This window comes from Benincasa hispida, chromosome 3 (genome assembly GCF_027475165.1).
Source record: "Benincasa hispida cultivar pf3 chromosome 3, pf3_genome.v1.1, whole genome shotgun sequence".
NCBI classification, from domain to species: Eukaryota; Viridiplantae; Streptophyta; class Magnoliopsida; order Cucurbitales; family Cucurbitaceae; genus Benincasa; species Benincasa hispida.
In genome coordinates, this window is record NC_143480.1 from 62,374,960 (window position 1) to 62,390,230 (window position 15,271).

The 15,271-nt window shown below is 35.2% G+C and overlaps 1 non-coding gene across 1 annotated transcript; it reads left to right on the plus strand.

The window, feature by feature from the left end:
- Positions 1-514: 514 nt before the first annotated feature.
- Positions 515-621, plus strand: LOC120074780 (small nucleolar RNA R71). The gene has a single exon (XR_005481063.1). It is a non-coding gene; the product is annotated as a small nucleolar RNA R71 (small nucleolar RNA).
- Positions 622-15,271: the final 14,650 nt, after the last annotated feature.

Below are 15,271 nucleotides of genomic sequence, written 5' to 3' on the forward strand. Positions count from 1 at the left end.
AAATCTGGGTGGCCCTTCTTTTTGCACCACTGGTTGAAAGCTTTGTTGTTGATTTTTCCACGCGAAATGGGGGTGGTTTCTCCACCCCAGGTTGTACATGTCAGAATAAGGATTATTCTTTATGAAGCATACTAACTGCAGGTTTCCTGGGCATTCTTCCATCAGATGAGCGTCTCCACAGATGACACAACTTGCGGTTGTTTGAGCAATTGCGTTGACCTGCCCTTTTTTCGCTCTCGTGCTATTAATTGCGATGCCTTGTATCAAATTCATCATCGCAGTCATTTGGTTCTGAAGGGATGCGATGGTCCCATTGTTCGCGTCATTGTCTTTAGTTCCTAATCTTTGATCGCTTTCTCTCCAGTCCTCGTGATTTTTTGAAATGCGATCAAGGATATTCTTGGCTTTCTCATACGTTTTATTCAGCAGACCTCCAGCTACTGCCGCATTGGCAGTGGTCTGCGATGCAAGAGTTAATCCTTGGTAGAAAATCTCCATCTATAAGCAGTCTGGTAAGCCATTATGTGGGCAGTCTCTTACCAGCCTCTTAAACCTCGCCCAAGCATCACTGAGCGATTCGTCAATTTCCTGTTCAAAATTCATAATTAACTCTCTCCTTTTTACGTTCTCCGTTGGAGGGAAGTATTTCTTCATGAACTTTTTCACGACTTGTTCCCATGAAGTTATCTCTCCCGGTTTGAGAGAATAAGCCCATTTTCTTGCTTGATCGTATAAGGAAAATAGGAATAATGTGAGTTGAACCTCCTCGGTAAAGATATTTGGGAACACAAAAGTGTTGCAGATCTCAATGAAGCTCTCGAGGTGGGCGTGCGGATCCTCGCCACCCCTACCACCAAACTAATCGGCAGTTTGGATCATCTGCAACATAACCGGTTTCATTTCAAACCTCGATCCGTCTAATGCTGGCCTCATGATTCCTGGGGAGAAATCATATAGGTTAGGCGACGCATAGTCTCGAATGGGTCTATTGCAGTCATTCGCCAGGAGGATAGGGTTGGCCATTATATTGTTTGCGTTTGCGGGCCTTTCTTCCGATTATTCCGCCATTCTTGAAGTTCTGTCTTGATGTTGGCAGCTCTCTCTCAATCTTCGTTGGAATGTTCTTTCAATCTCTGGGTCGTAATTCGCCAGAGATTGAAGGCTACAAAGAAATCAAAAAAATTACTGTTAGCAAACTGAATTGCCGAAGTCCCCGGCAACTGCGCCAAAAACTTGGTGCGTTATTTTATGCGGTGAATTTATGAAAGGAATTACGATGATGAGAAATGTGTTGTGCAACAAGTTTTCTCAGCAAAACCCAAGTATAAATCCTGCTGAGTTTCCTGATAAGTCCAGGGGCGAACTTAGGGACTAAGGAAAACAATATGCGGCAATAATTTTTAAGATGACTTTGTGGTAACCAATAAATCAAAGAGTTGTTGGGTTGTTGTTTGTGGTATAAAATGTATGCGACGGAGTTAAGAAAAGAGTTAATAATACGGAAGATGTGATGAATATGCAAGGGAATAGGTTGAGAAGGGGTTCAACTAACACTTCCTAGGATTGCGTTCATGTTATGCGATCATGCAACACATACAATAGCGAATCATCTCTCAATGCAAATACTATGGCTTCTAGTTTTAGAATGCATGCGATATATACGATGAAGTCTATAGGACCTACACATAAGTCTCTATTCCTGTTTATGCGATGACGAATGACATACACACATATAAGGCGACTGCATAATACCATAACCTATCTCTAGGGTGCATGCGATGCATGTTGGAAAACAGAGCTTATCTCTAAGTCTCTATCTCTTGCTTATGCATATCTAATCTTGCTCTCTCGAGTCTAGATTCGAACCTAACTCTCTCAAGTCTTAGGTTCTTTTTTTAGACTCTCTCTTGAGTAGCTCTAAAGGGGTGTTAGGTGATAACTTGTAGAAATACAAGTTATTTATGCTGTTTTATTTAGATTATGCGGCAAAAAGAAGGAAAAGTTACGTCGATAGTATAAAAATTGGCTGAGAAATACGAAAATTATAAAGTGTCGCAAACATACCCACTAACCCCATTGCAATGGCGAAATAGAATGTCCAAGTCTTTGTTTAGTTGGAAATAGGTCACCGCATGTGTTAATTGCTTGAGGACAGAATGCACAATGCATCTACACAGCATGCGCCAATCGATCAAGAACGAAGAAAGATAAACACAATGGCAGCGCATGCGACGATCGATCATGGATTCTAGCGATCAATGCATTTCCACCGGATGCAGTAATCAAAACAACTATACTGCATGCAGTGATCGATCGAAGATGTGAAGAGCAACGCATTCGTAGGCGATTATGACAAGTGTACAGCTTTCTGTTGTACGATTCTGACAGATTGATCGTGGAGCAGAGCAGACATTTCCACTACGCCACAGCAGGAATTATCAGAATTATACAGTGGGACCACCATTACAAAGAGCCAAGGTCTTGTCTATAAATAGCTTCCTTGAATTCATTGCAGGGGAGGCTGGTCTGAAGAGACTTTACAGAGAAAATCCGGGAGAACGATGAGACAAGGCTGAAAGGTGAGTCTCTGAGCAAGAAATTCTTCCCATTCCCAAAGCAGAAGTTCTGTGCAAGAGGTCACTTCTACCGGGAAAACAAACTTGAGAGGGAAGCTTTCCACTCCATCTCATCCACATGCCGGCAAGCACAACGTCTCCGATCGGGATCTGTGTCAAGACATTGACACCCTTTTCGTATTTGTTTCTATTCTTTCATTTCATCTACCGTGGTCATCTTCTTTAATCTTTCATTCAAAACTCATGTATTAAACGCTGATCTTTAGATTTAAGTGTTATTATCGTCATCATTATCATCTCTCTGTTCCTTTCCATACATTTATCATCTATTTTCTCCATCATGTGATCTTAATCCCCTGGATAAAGAGGAAGGATTAAGCGAGTGAGTTAATCTTTGTTAAGGTAATCGGCTAAGTTTAGCTAAAGCATGCTCGACGGCATCTTCACCTGTGAGAGCAGAAGTGAAGATGTTATTCTGCCTATCGAGAGAAGGTTGGAAGAATGCATTAACTAAAGCGAGAAGTATTTTTAGAGATGGAAACAACCTTGCGTTCATTACGTTCATCTCTATTTCACCATAAACATATGAGAACGCGGCCGATCACTGAAAGGTATAAGCCAAGGGAAAGTGGAACCTTAGTTGCGTCCTTAACGAGATTGACAAACTTGCGATGTCCTTTCCCTCTACTCATTCTTTTTCTGATTCATTCACAAGACTTGCCATCGCATTCATTAGATTCTTTTGTACAACTTCATAGCCAGTCCTCACCCTATATCATAGTAGTTTAGACATTTATTTTATCATCGCAATTTACTTTAACGCAATTTATTTTCATCGCAATTTACATTTTCTGCACAAACAATATTCTTTATTCTTTATGATAAACTAGTTGCATTTACCACATTAGTATCGCATCTAAACAACAACAATCCCCGTGTTCGACCCAGGTCATTCTGAGAAACTTGCGTTGGAATTATACTTGGTTCCAGCACAAGGAAACTTGTGACACGCACTACATCATCGCATACTACGAAGCATATTATCATCAACGCATACACTTAGAATGTAGTATCACAAAATATCTTTATCGCAAAGCACTTGAGCGCATAGAGCACTATATTCATTCATAAGCAGGGCAATAGATAAAGATAGATATACAAATTTAATATTACAAGTCTATGGCGCCGTTGCCGGCGACATGAACTTGAATCATTGACATTCATCAGTAGTGTATATAAACGAAACATAGGATAACACATTCACATTTTTATATTCAACATTAGGCGCAACATAAGACAAGATGACCGCATGAAATGAAGATCTTAGTTCATGTTGGCTAAGTTCTTCTCAACCCATTCGATAGATTTAGCTACTCATGCGTGCTTTTAAGAGAGTGAACAGATGTAGATAAGTAAGTTCCATTTTATAGATATGTAATGGAAATACAGAATAACAATGTGAAATAATAATAAAGAGCCTGGTAGAAATCTCTTGCTTCCTAAGGCTTTTACACTGTTCTTCTCTACTATGCTCAAAAGATAATCTTGCTCTCACAAGAGTCGACCCTCTCTCTGCTTTTCCATGCCTTCTGGGTTCTCTCTCAAGCTGACCAGAACGATCTTCCGACGTCTCTTCCCTTCGCTCGCTCCGCCTTCTAAGTAAAAGAAAAACTATGAACAAGGATACTTCTAACTATGGAGAAAATTATCTAATTGTCGAACTCCTTTACTGAAGCTGGCCTCTGGTATTTATAGAGCTTCGGGGTTTAAAGCTTCTTCTATCTTATGATTGAACTGATGGGATGTCATTAATTCTTTGTCTGATGCGCTGGATATTTGTCACCGAAAAGTTTAGTGTACTTGCTATAGTAGTTCGTTAACGGCTTGTCAACTTAATTCAGAATTGACCATCATCAGCTTTCTGTCTCATCATGATTTATTACGTTTTTCATCTGGATGTGCCCACTAAGTTGCACCGGCTCTATACGCCAACCTTCTTGAGCAGATATTTGCGAGCGTAAATGGACCACATAGCCTTATGTTAATGTAATATTTTGATGCACTCGGCCGTTGATTTCTTGGAATCGCATTTTCCGCCTTGCGTCAATGCATATTCTGCACAAAAATACATAAGTTAACTGTTTTAATGCAATGGACGCATGCGACCGCAATATTGTGAACTTAATGCTTTTGGACGAAATCTTATATATTTTTATCAATGCAAACCTGCATTGTTTTATAACTTAACACTGTAATAACGTGCATTTCTGCCGGTTATCATATTCCAACAATACAATTTCATCAACTAAATAAACATTACACTTTTAAGATCTTCTAACTCAGTATATTCAGTAAAAGTTCCATATATTAAACAATCACCTTTCATATGAACTATCCCAAAATTACAACAATATTTTTTGTTTCTATGTACATGAACAAAATAAAATCTATGAAATAAAATTTGTTAAAGTTGTTGCAACTTAAGCTTAAGAAAACATGAGTTATAAATAGAAGAACTAAACTCATTCATTTAGAGAGATTGAAATTTAAAAAGAGAGAAAGGAGAGGAGAACTTAGCTTGAGAGATTTGTAAAATTTCTTCTTGTGTTCTCTTAATAAACATTGCTCCCAACACAGTGCATGTAAATCTTTTGTGATCGAACCACTTAAAAACTCCCTGTCTCAATTCTTCTTCTTTTCATATACTTATAGAAATTCTCACTGCAAGTCACCATCGTCTTCAAGGGTTCTTCGTCACCAGAGAATTAATTATTCCTTCTACTTCATGTTCAAAAGGGTAAAGTGAAAGAAGGAAATTAATTTTGAGGTCTTAAAAAAAACGTGTACATGAAAGGTGTTTTCACAACTTGCCAACACGTGTCAACCTCAACAAATTGATATCAGAGCTTTGAAACTTCAAGAAAGCTTCAAGATTTACTTTCTTGATCAAGAAAATGGCTATCACATGCTACGACATAGAAAATATCGATGGAAAAGGAGATTTTGCATTATAGAAGGCTAAACTTGTTGGGATGCATGCCTTAAAGCCTCGTAGTTATATGTTTCTTAAATCAATGGTTGATCAGTTGTATATGAAATGTTCCATTAAACTAAGATACAAGATTATCTTATTTCACTTAAACATGTATGTGGAGACATACAAGTGGATTATGTTTAAGTGATAATCTAAATGGTCTATAATATATGGATAAGGTTGGGTGCCTTATTTAGTAACACTACTGATACAACCCGCTTTGTAAATGTTACAATTATTGTAAAGTGTTACAAATGATATGATTCCGATCATTCATGTGGAGACTTGTGAGCGAGGATATCATGTACAAAGAGTTTGTATAAGAGTGAACCACGAAATGTTGAGTCTCTCTTTAAACCGTCGTTGCTAAAACAGACTTACATTTCACCAGCATGACCATAGGTGATTTGACCTTAATCCTAAGTGAGTTGTGAACTCCTGCCTATGAGGGCAGTTCTTTGATTTGCATGGGTGAGAATGACCTGATTTTTTGACTCAATATGCCTACCATTTTTAAGATTCATCTGATTGGGGAGTTGGAACTGTTGGGGTTGATATCCTAAATCTCGTAGGGTCCTATAGTTTGTAAACTTTGTATGAACAAACTCTTATGTGATTAATAACATATGATATTTTATTCACTTTGTCTATAAAATATGTGTTATTTTAGTTGCATTAACCACAAACTAATAAACTAACATCCAAGGTTATCATTGTAACTTAAACATGTATGTGGAGACATATAGGTGGATCACGTTTAAGTGAAAACCTAAATGATCTGTAGTATATGGATAAGGTTGGGTACCTTATCCTAGTGACACTACAAGTATGGACCATTTTGTAGGTGTTACAATTGTTATAAAGTGCTACAAATGATCTGATCCTGATCATTCATGTATTAGACATGCGAGCAGGGATACTCTATATAAAGAAGTTTGTATAAGATCGGACCATGAAATATTTAGTCTCATTATATATCACCGTTCATATAGAGACTTTCATTTCACCAAGATGACCATAGATAACATGAACTGAATTCTGAGTGAGTTGTGAGCTCCTGCCTATGAGGGCGGTCCATTAATTTGTATGGGTGAGAGTGGCCAGATCGGGAGTCAACAAGCCTACCATTTTGGGGATTCATCTGATTGGAGATGTAATTATAGAGGCAAAACAATAATTTGACCTAGTTATACTTACGAGTAATTTGTGAAGGGTCATCGTACTGTTGATTGGTTATATATCCAATGGACACAAAAATATATCTGTAGTGCGAAGAGTGCAACTATCGGTCTTTAGTGGAGTGCCCGACAGTTAACGGATGATGGATAATGTAATTAAAGAGTTTAATTAATTATTCATGTACAAGAGCAATGGTACGTCAAGCTACAGGTCCATAAGGTCCCCTTGGTAGCTCAAAAGAATTTAGTTGAGAATCAGTTTTTGGGTTAATTTGAATTGTTCAAATTAATAAGAGGGATTAATTATATATGATATAATTAAATTGATTCAATTATATATGATATAATTATTATAATGTATTTGATACATTATAGTTTAACTGGAGGAAATAAATATTTGAATGAGATTTAAATATATTTTCTTTGAATGTGATTCATAGTTATTAGATTTAATATAAATATGATTTACATTAAATGCCATAAAATAGAGAAAAGAAACTATAGTTTATGTTGTATGTGATACAATATTAAAACTATAGGTTGTATGTTATATTTGATATAACATATAGTTTAATATAAATATAATATGATAAGTTAGTTATCATATTTATTTATATTATTTTATTATTTTGAATAATAACTTCCTATTTTCTCTCCAATGACCTTAGTGGGTGGTTATTGATTTTGTGGCAAGTGGTATAAAAGAAAATTAGTTTTCTTCTTCTTCCCGACCACTTGAAAGATTGAAGGCATTGGCTATAACATTGAGATTTGGCAGAAGTGTTCTGTGTGTGCTTCAGTCTTCATCTTCCTTCAAATTCAAACAATCCCTCCTAACCAAAATAGTCAGAGCTCACAACTCCTGGGTTCTCACTCTAAGAATACCAAAGGCTCATTGTTGTTGTGTTTGCATTTGGTTTGAGAAGTTCTTGAAGAAAGTCTTCAAAAGGTTGTTGTGTTCGAGGGAATTACATGAAGAAAGGTTCTTCAAAGGTGATATTTCTCGAACCCTTCTTCCTTGTAAAAATCATGTTGTAATTTGTTATGAATGCATATCTTGTATGTTTACTGTAAATTTAGTTTTCAATAAAAATGGAATTTGGACGATCCACTTCTGCTCAAGGATCTCTCCTGTAAAACGAGTTCCTTCAGGAACACAGCTATACAAGAATGAGTTCACTTATTCTCTAATGGTAGGGTAAGATGACAAGTTACTCCCTTAAGGGCTGATTTCGAGGTTTGAACAATGTGGCGTCACACCTTTTCCTGGCTCAAGAGGGGTTCAACTATAGTTGGACGATAACTTATTCTTCATAGAGGAATCAATGGTACTTAAGATGTTAAATATAATTACAGGGGAAAATTATAATTTTGATTCAACTGTACTTACGAGCAATTTGTGAATGATCAACGCATCGTTGATTGGTTATATCCAATGAACATAGAAATATATCTGTAGTGCGAAGAGTGCAGCTGTCAGTCTTTAGTGCAGTGACCTATAGTTAATAGAAGTTGGTTAATTTAATTAAAGAGTTTAATTAATTAATCAAGTACCATTGGAGCTTCAATCTATAGGTCCATGAGGTCTCTTCATTAGCTCAATTGAGATTCGGGAGAATCGAATTAATTTTGGATCAATTTGAATTGTTCAAATTAATAAAGGGAATCAATTAGATGAGATATAATCAATATAAAATTAATTATATGAGATATAATTAATATAATGTATATGATACATATAATATAAAGTTTTATTTGAGAGAAAATAAATATTTCAATATGATTCATATAAAAACTATAGGTTAGAATTAATGTGAATATGATTCATATTAAATACTATAGGTTAAATGAGAGAATATTCAAACTATAGATTATATTATATTTGATATAATTACTATAGGTTATATGTTATATTAGATATAGCATATGGTTTCAATATATGATATATAGTAAGTTGGTTATTTTATACATACATATATATATATATTTTTAAATTTAATTAAATTATTTTTTTTTAATTATTTAGTTATTGAGAGGGAGTTATGCGATAATTCCCTTCCATTCTCTTGTGGAATGTGGGTAACAAGAAGTTAGGGATTTATTCCCTTATTCCTGGATTCTCACGTAGAAACTCACAGAAAACAAAAGAGATTGCTTACTCAGTCTATGCAATTCTCTCTCAAATTCAATTCCCCTTTCCCTGCCAAAATTGAATGAAGCCCACAAAACTCTCGTTGGTTCTCTACCCTCCAAAAATACTGAGGTCTCTGTGTGGTAGTGTCCGAAATTAGAATTCCAATTACTTTGTTCTTGAGTTCATGGGAGAACAAAGAGTTCGTGACCGAAGAGGGATCGTGAAGAGATTAATCTTCAAGGGTAAGTGTTCTTCGACTCTTTGATTCTTCTAATGTTCTGTACAACATGTTTAACTATGAATGTATATTTTATTTTTCATCCTCTGTAATTTATACGTTATGTAAAATTAAATTGGGACTACGATCCGCTTCCGCTTCGGGTGTTCACACATCCTTTCAGTTGGTACCAGAGCGTAGGTCTAGTCCCAATTTCAATTTTGAACTTTAATTAAGAGTAATGGTGGGTTCATTATTTAACATTGATGAATGTTGAATGGGTTTTGCATGTTTTGATGTTTTTGAGATTGACCATTTAGAATTCTACTATTTTTTTGTTCGGTATGTAAATGGCCCATTATTTTGTGCATAATTATTACTATCGAGTCTGTATTTGTTGTTCATGTTGATTGTGATCAAGGTTCTGGATTCAATTTGGTAGAAAACAGAGCACTTTTCATCAATTTCTGATGAACGGGTGAAGAATAACAAGGGATCTGCTTTACAGCATCACGGCATCATTGCAACGATGGCCTGACGCTATAAGGCAGAACCCTTAGCATCACAATGCTCCAACCGTAGCATTGCAACGCTATAAGCGCTCTTTTGCAAATCAAAGGATGCCAACATCGCAACGCTGAGGGAAAGCATTGCGTGTTAATTGGATTGGTCAGACTGGCGATTCGAGGGATCGATGTGGTCCAGTAGCTGTTTTTCTTCTGTTTTTTAATTACTACTTGTAATAATTAAGGTTTTTGATTAATTATATTAATATAATTGTTATATTAATTTAATTAATGTCTAAGGAAGCCAATCCCGATCCAAATTATTACTTTTAATTATGCATGTGATGTATGATTAATTTTATTTTTATATATATGTCATAATGTATTTCATATAGAAAAATCCGACCATAGGATATACATTCATTCAAGCATCATTTAATATAAATTAATATAAATGTTATATTATAATGTTGCATGATTTAATTAATCATGATCATGCATCATTTAATATAAATTATTATAAATGTTGTTAAAAGTTATTAATATTTTAGTGGCACTGTTGACACACCACAAAATATTTTAACATTACTTTAAATAGTGTTGTTAATAATAGTATTTTGTGACTTTTTTTTATCTGATACTAAAAATTAACTTTTAGCAGCAGAAATTGGTTGTGTTACTAAAAAATTATCACTGAATATTATTTTTCTTATAGTGTAATAATATAACAAGGCTAATAAATTGATATAACTAAGAAACTAAAGATATTGTGGAGATGTCAGTAGGTATTTGAGGCACGTTTCTGATAACCATTGTTTTGTTTTGAAGACAACTATTTGCTCTGCAGGGCCTGCAAGGCAAACTACAACGGTTGTCTCAGTAGGATACAATGACTAACTCCAGTAAAACTGCAATCTCAAACTACTCGGATCTAAAAAAACTTTTGGATACCTTGTTCTCAATTAACCTAAAGATTGAGGAAAGAAAGAAAGGATGGAACTCTTTAATTTGGAATGGGATGCAACAAATGAAGAAAGAAGTTGCTATGTATAAACTTACAACTTAGTAGCTCTCCAAAATACAAAATCAAATCAAATAAATACAAAATTGAAATATTTGTCAAATTTAACCTAATTGAGTTGTTACTTGACCAAAATCAAATGTAACTCATTCAAATTGAAGAAACTAAAAATTTAATTTTCATATATGTTATACTTGTACATTTCATCTAATTTTATGGTTTCAATCTAATTTGAAATTTCTAATTATCCATGAATTTAATCTACACAATAAAATCCATTTTTTATGTTTCAAATATTCATAAAAGTTTCACTTTCTTTCACTATAAATATCGAACAATCCCCCACATGAAAGAAAGTAAAAGAAAATCAAACAAAAGTCGTGGAGAGCAAATAGACAAGTTATGCATTAGGAAATAAGTCTTTTGGAGTTAAACCTTTCTTAGTGAATATCAATAAAAAATCAAACAACTCATTTTGTATCTCTGAGTTCTATACGTTTGTGTTTATTTTGATCTTTGATAAAATACTGAATTCATGAGAACTTTAGAGAACATAATGAAGGGATCAAACACTTCGATTTTGCAGCAAAAGTAATTGGTATACTTTCTTTGATTTATTTAGAATTAAAATACTAATTAAAAAGGGGGTTAAGCATATATTACCTTTGACGTATGCACTGTCGTGATCTACCTTCTCATCTACCTTCTTCTGATTAATCCACCACCACAAGATCTTTCTTGCTATGCCTCTTGTAGAGAGACAGACTTTTGGGAGCCTCTTTAAAAGAAGATAAGGAAAAAATGAGAATCATAAAGAGCTATTTTATGTGATTTTCCTTTGAGAGCATGTGAGTCCACAGAGAATTTCGATGGTAGGATTTCAAAATAACTGGACTCTCTTGTTCTCCCCTCTATAAGGTCTTACTTATAAGAACCTAATTAGTGCAGCTCAAATTATTTATATTAATATTTTAATATCTCATATTAAAATAGAAATATCTAATTATTTGAATCACATTTAAATAATTTAATGCTCCTATATTATATAGTTTTAATTTGCATCTCATTCAAATTAATTTTATAATACTGTATCAAATATAATAAATATATTTTTTCCTCAATTTAACACATTAATTTGAACAATTCAAATAATCTTTCAACACTATTGATCCATGTTGGTCCACTATGAGCTAGCAAAAATGGACCTTATGTACCTACAGATTATAAGCTCCAATGATGCATGATTAACTAACTAAACTCTTTAATAATCAAATTTCATTCATTAACTATAGGGCATTCCACTATAAACCTATAGTTGCACTCTTATGTACTGTAGGACAAGTTACTGATGACAGGATATTGGAAGCCAATTTTACTCGACAATCAACTTCCCTTGGACACGGTGTGCGAAGCATGTTCCTAAGATATGCGTTCATAGTCATGCATCGATGGTCATGCGTTGGAATGAAAATTGCATTAATGAATATATACGATGACCATGCGTCCTGCCACAAGTTTTCTTGTATTCACGCCAAGTATAACATGAACGCAAGTTTCTTGGGTAATTCAAGGTCGAACATAAGGACTTGTAGCTATATGTTTGCGGTGATGTGCATGCGGCTGTTTGAATAAAAGAATGGAGAGGATGTTGCTATGTTAATCCTACTCCTACTCCTATCTATCAGACAACGCAATGAGAATATGCATGAAAGGTAGAGATGTGACAAACCTTGACATGAAATAAATGTGTGGGAAAATAGATAAAATGCGGAGATGTTTTCATTGAAAAACTTAAAAGTGATCGCAAGGGCAACCCTAGTCAACATAATCCATGCAATCATGCTACAATCATACACGGCAAGTCATTTTCCAACAGAAATGCGGTGCTCCTAATTCTAAGATGCATATGTTGAACGCAAAGTGTCCATAGAGCTTATTCCTAAGTCTCTACTCTTGTTCTATACGATGATGCAGAATGCATGAAAGCAAGGTGACTGCATTCAATTGTATCCTATCTCTAGGATGCATTCGATGCGTTAATAACAAATAGTGCTCATTCCTAAGCGCCTATCTCTTGTGTTATCTGTTCTAATCTGACTCTCTCGACCTAGATTCTAACCTGACCTTCCCAAGCCTAGATCCTATCCTTAGACTACCCTCCCGAGTATCCCTAATGGACGAATGAAGCATACATAATACAAGACAGCTACATAAACTTCGCTGACCTAAGATTGTTACTATCCCTCGTGAACAATGCATACCTTGCTTAATGCATCCAACCACTTACCCTCCCGGATAGTTGATTGTTGCTGACTTTACTCATAAACAAGCAATGCGTTAGCCTATAGACAGGCGTTGCAGCAGCTTCATACTAAGAAAATAAAGTTACTCACACACTTGCGCAACGCACACCTCTCGGTAGGTTGCTACATGCTTCATATCCCTAATCGACATGACTAAGTATGCAATACCCATGCAATCCCACTAAGTGTTGCAATGAAAGTAAAGATGCTAAGCAAGAAGATAGAGATGAAGTCGAAGGAATAGAGAAATGCATTGAAAAACACATTGTATTAATTTCTTAATTCCAAAATCTCATACAATACAATATAGAAAAGGAAAGGAAAAAGAAATGACCGGCTGGAAGCAAAACTTTGCTTCCAGCGAATGCGAGTCAAGGTTGCCGGTGATGCCATGGATGGGCGGAGGAGTTGACTTTCTCAAGATCTAACTCCGATCAAAGGCTCCGATCGTCACTCGGAATGGATTAAGGAGGTGAAGAACTCTCAGGCGTCTTCTCACGCATTTTATCTGGATCGCGGGGTAGATGCATTGATGCGTTCATTCCACCTACCTTGTGTTGATCCCTTTAGTTGCATTGTCATGCAGCCGCAGTCATTTAATGACCACATTCGCTTAATACCGCAACTTTACACGATGACCACATTCGCTTGACGAGTGCAACTCCCATGCGATGGACGCATACGGCTGATTACCGCAACATTCATGCATTGATTGATGCGTTTCCTTTGCGATGGAGTGTTTCTTCGCATGTGATCGTGTATGCGGTGGTCCAATTTCCGTGTTTGCATTCATTTCCTGCATTAGCTACAAAGATAGAACATTAAACGGATAATTAACACAAAATAATAGGTTAGCTGAGATTCGACATGCTGATCGACGCAAGCTCATATTCTTGTGAATTCCTATCATGATCGATGCATATTCTGGCTAACAACCTTCATAATTCTAAGTAAAAGGCCTAAGATGACATGCATTCATGTATGTCATCAGTTTCGTCCATGGATATAACCATTACAAGCAAGTCGATCCTTCATGAGTTATTCGTAATTATAGTTGGATCAAATGTCCCTTTTAACCCTACAATTATCTCTATCTCTTTAAGTACCACTGATTCTCTAATGAACAATTTTTTTATATCCAACCATCAACCAAGTCTCAATGAGAGTGTGGGGTCCCGAAATAAGCACCAAAGGGAATTACTCATCTACTTTCCCTATATGGGAAGGAGTGAAAATGACATGCATATTGAGTTGGTGACTCGGATCACTATCACCCATGAAAATTAAAGGATCAAACTCTCACAGGCAGAAGTTCATAACTCATTCAAGATTAAGATCGATTCACATATAATCAGTCTGTGAAATAATAATATCTTCAATTAATGGATTTGTAAAGAGAATAAATATTTTACGATCTAGTCTTATACAAACTCTTTGTATAAGATACCCCCACTCATGTGTCTCCACATGAACGATTTAGATTAAATCGTTTGTAAAGATTACAAATTGGGTCATATCCATAGTGTCACCAAGATGAGACATCTAATCTTATCCATATACTAAAAGATCTTTTAGGTTATTACTTGAACATGATCCACTTGTATGTCAACCACATATTGTTTAAGATTACATTTAATAACCTTAGATTTTATCTGTGACGAAAATTTAATATTGCATATTTAATAATCAAAATAAATAGTTATTAATTGACTTGTTAACTATAAGGCTTTGGAGCATAAATCCCAACACATAAGCCATTTGAAAAGTTTTCATATAAACGATCTCACTTTTTCATATAAACGACCTCACTTTTACTCTCACATAGGTAATATTGATTAAGAGTATCATGTCATTACTCCTCTTGTAAAACAAGATATCAATATAACCTTAACATCAACAAATCACACACTCTAAAACATCATAAAAATGTGAAGAAACTATAAATTTCTTAGTGTGTCAACTGTGAATTATACAGCTAGTTTGCCTATTAAGCTAGATTTTGGGACCTTTAGTCAACTAGGTTAGGTTACCACCAAATTTCTCATTTTATAGGCTTTCGTCCCATTTTCCACAATGTATATGTGACTTGCTTTCTTGACAATCCTTTCATCAAAGGATTTGCAACATTCTCTTTTGATTTCACAAAATCAATGAAAATTATTCCATTAGGGAGAAACTTCCTTATCAAATCATGTATGGGTCTAATATGTTGTGACTTGCCTGTTGAGGTTTATGTCCTAAATCTCGTGGTTTGTAATGTATAAACAAAATCCATTTATTTAATAAAATAAAGAGTTATTTT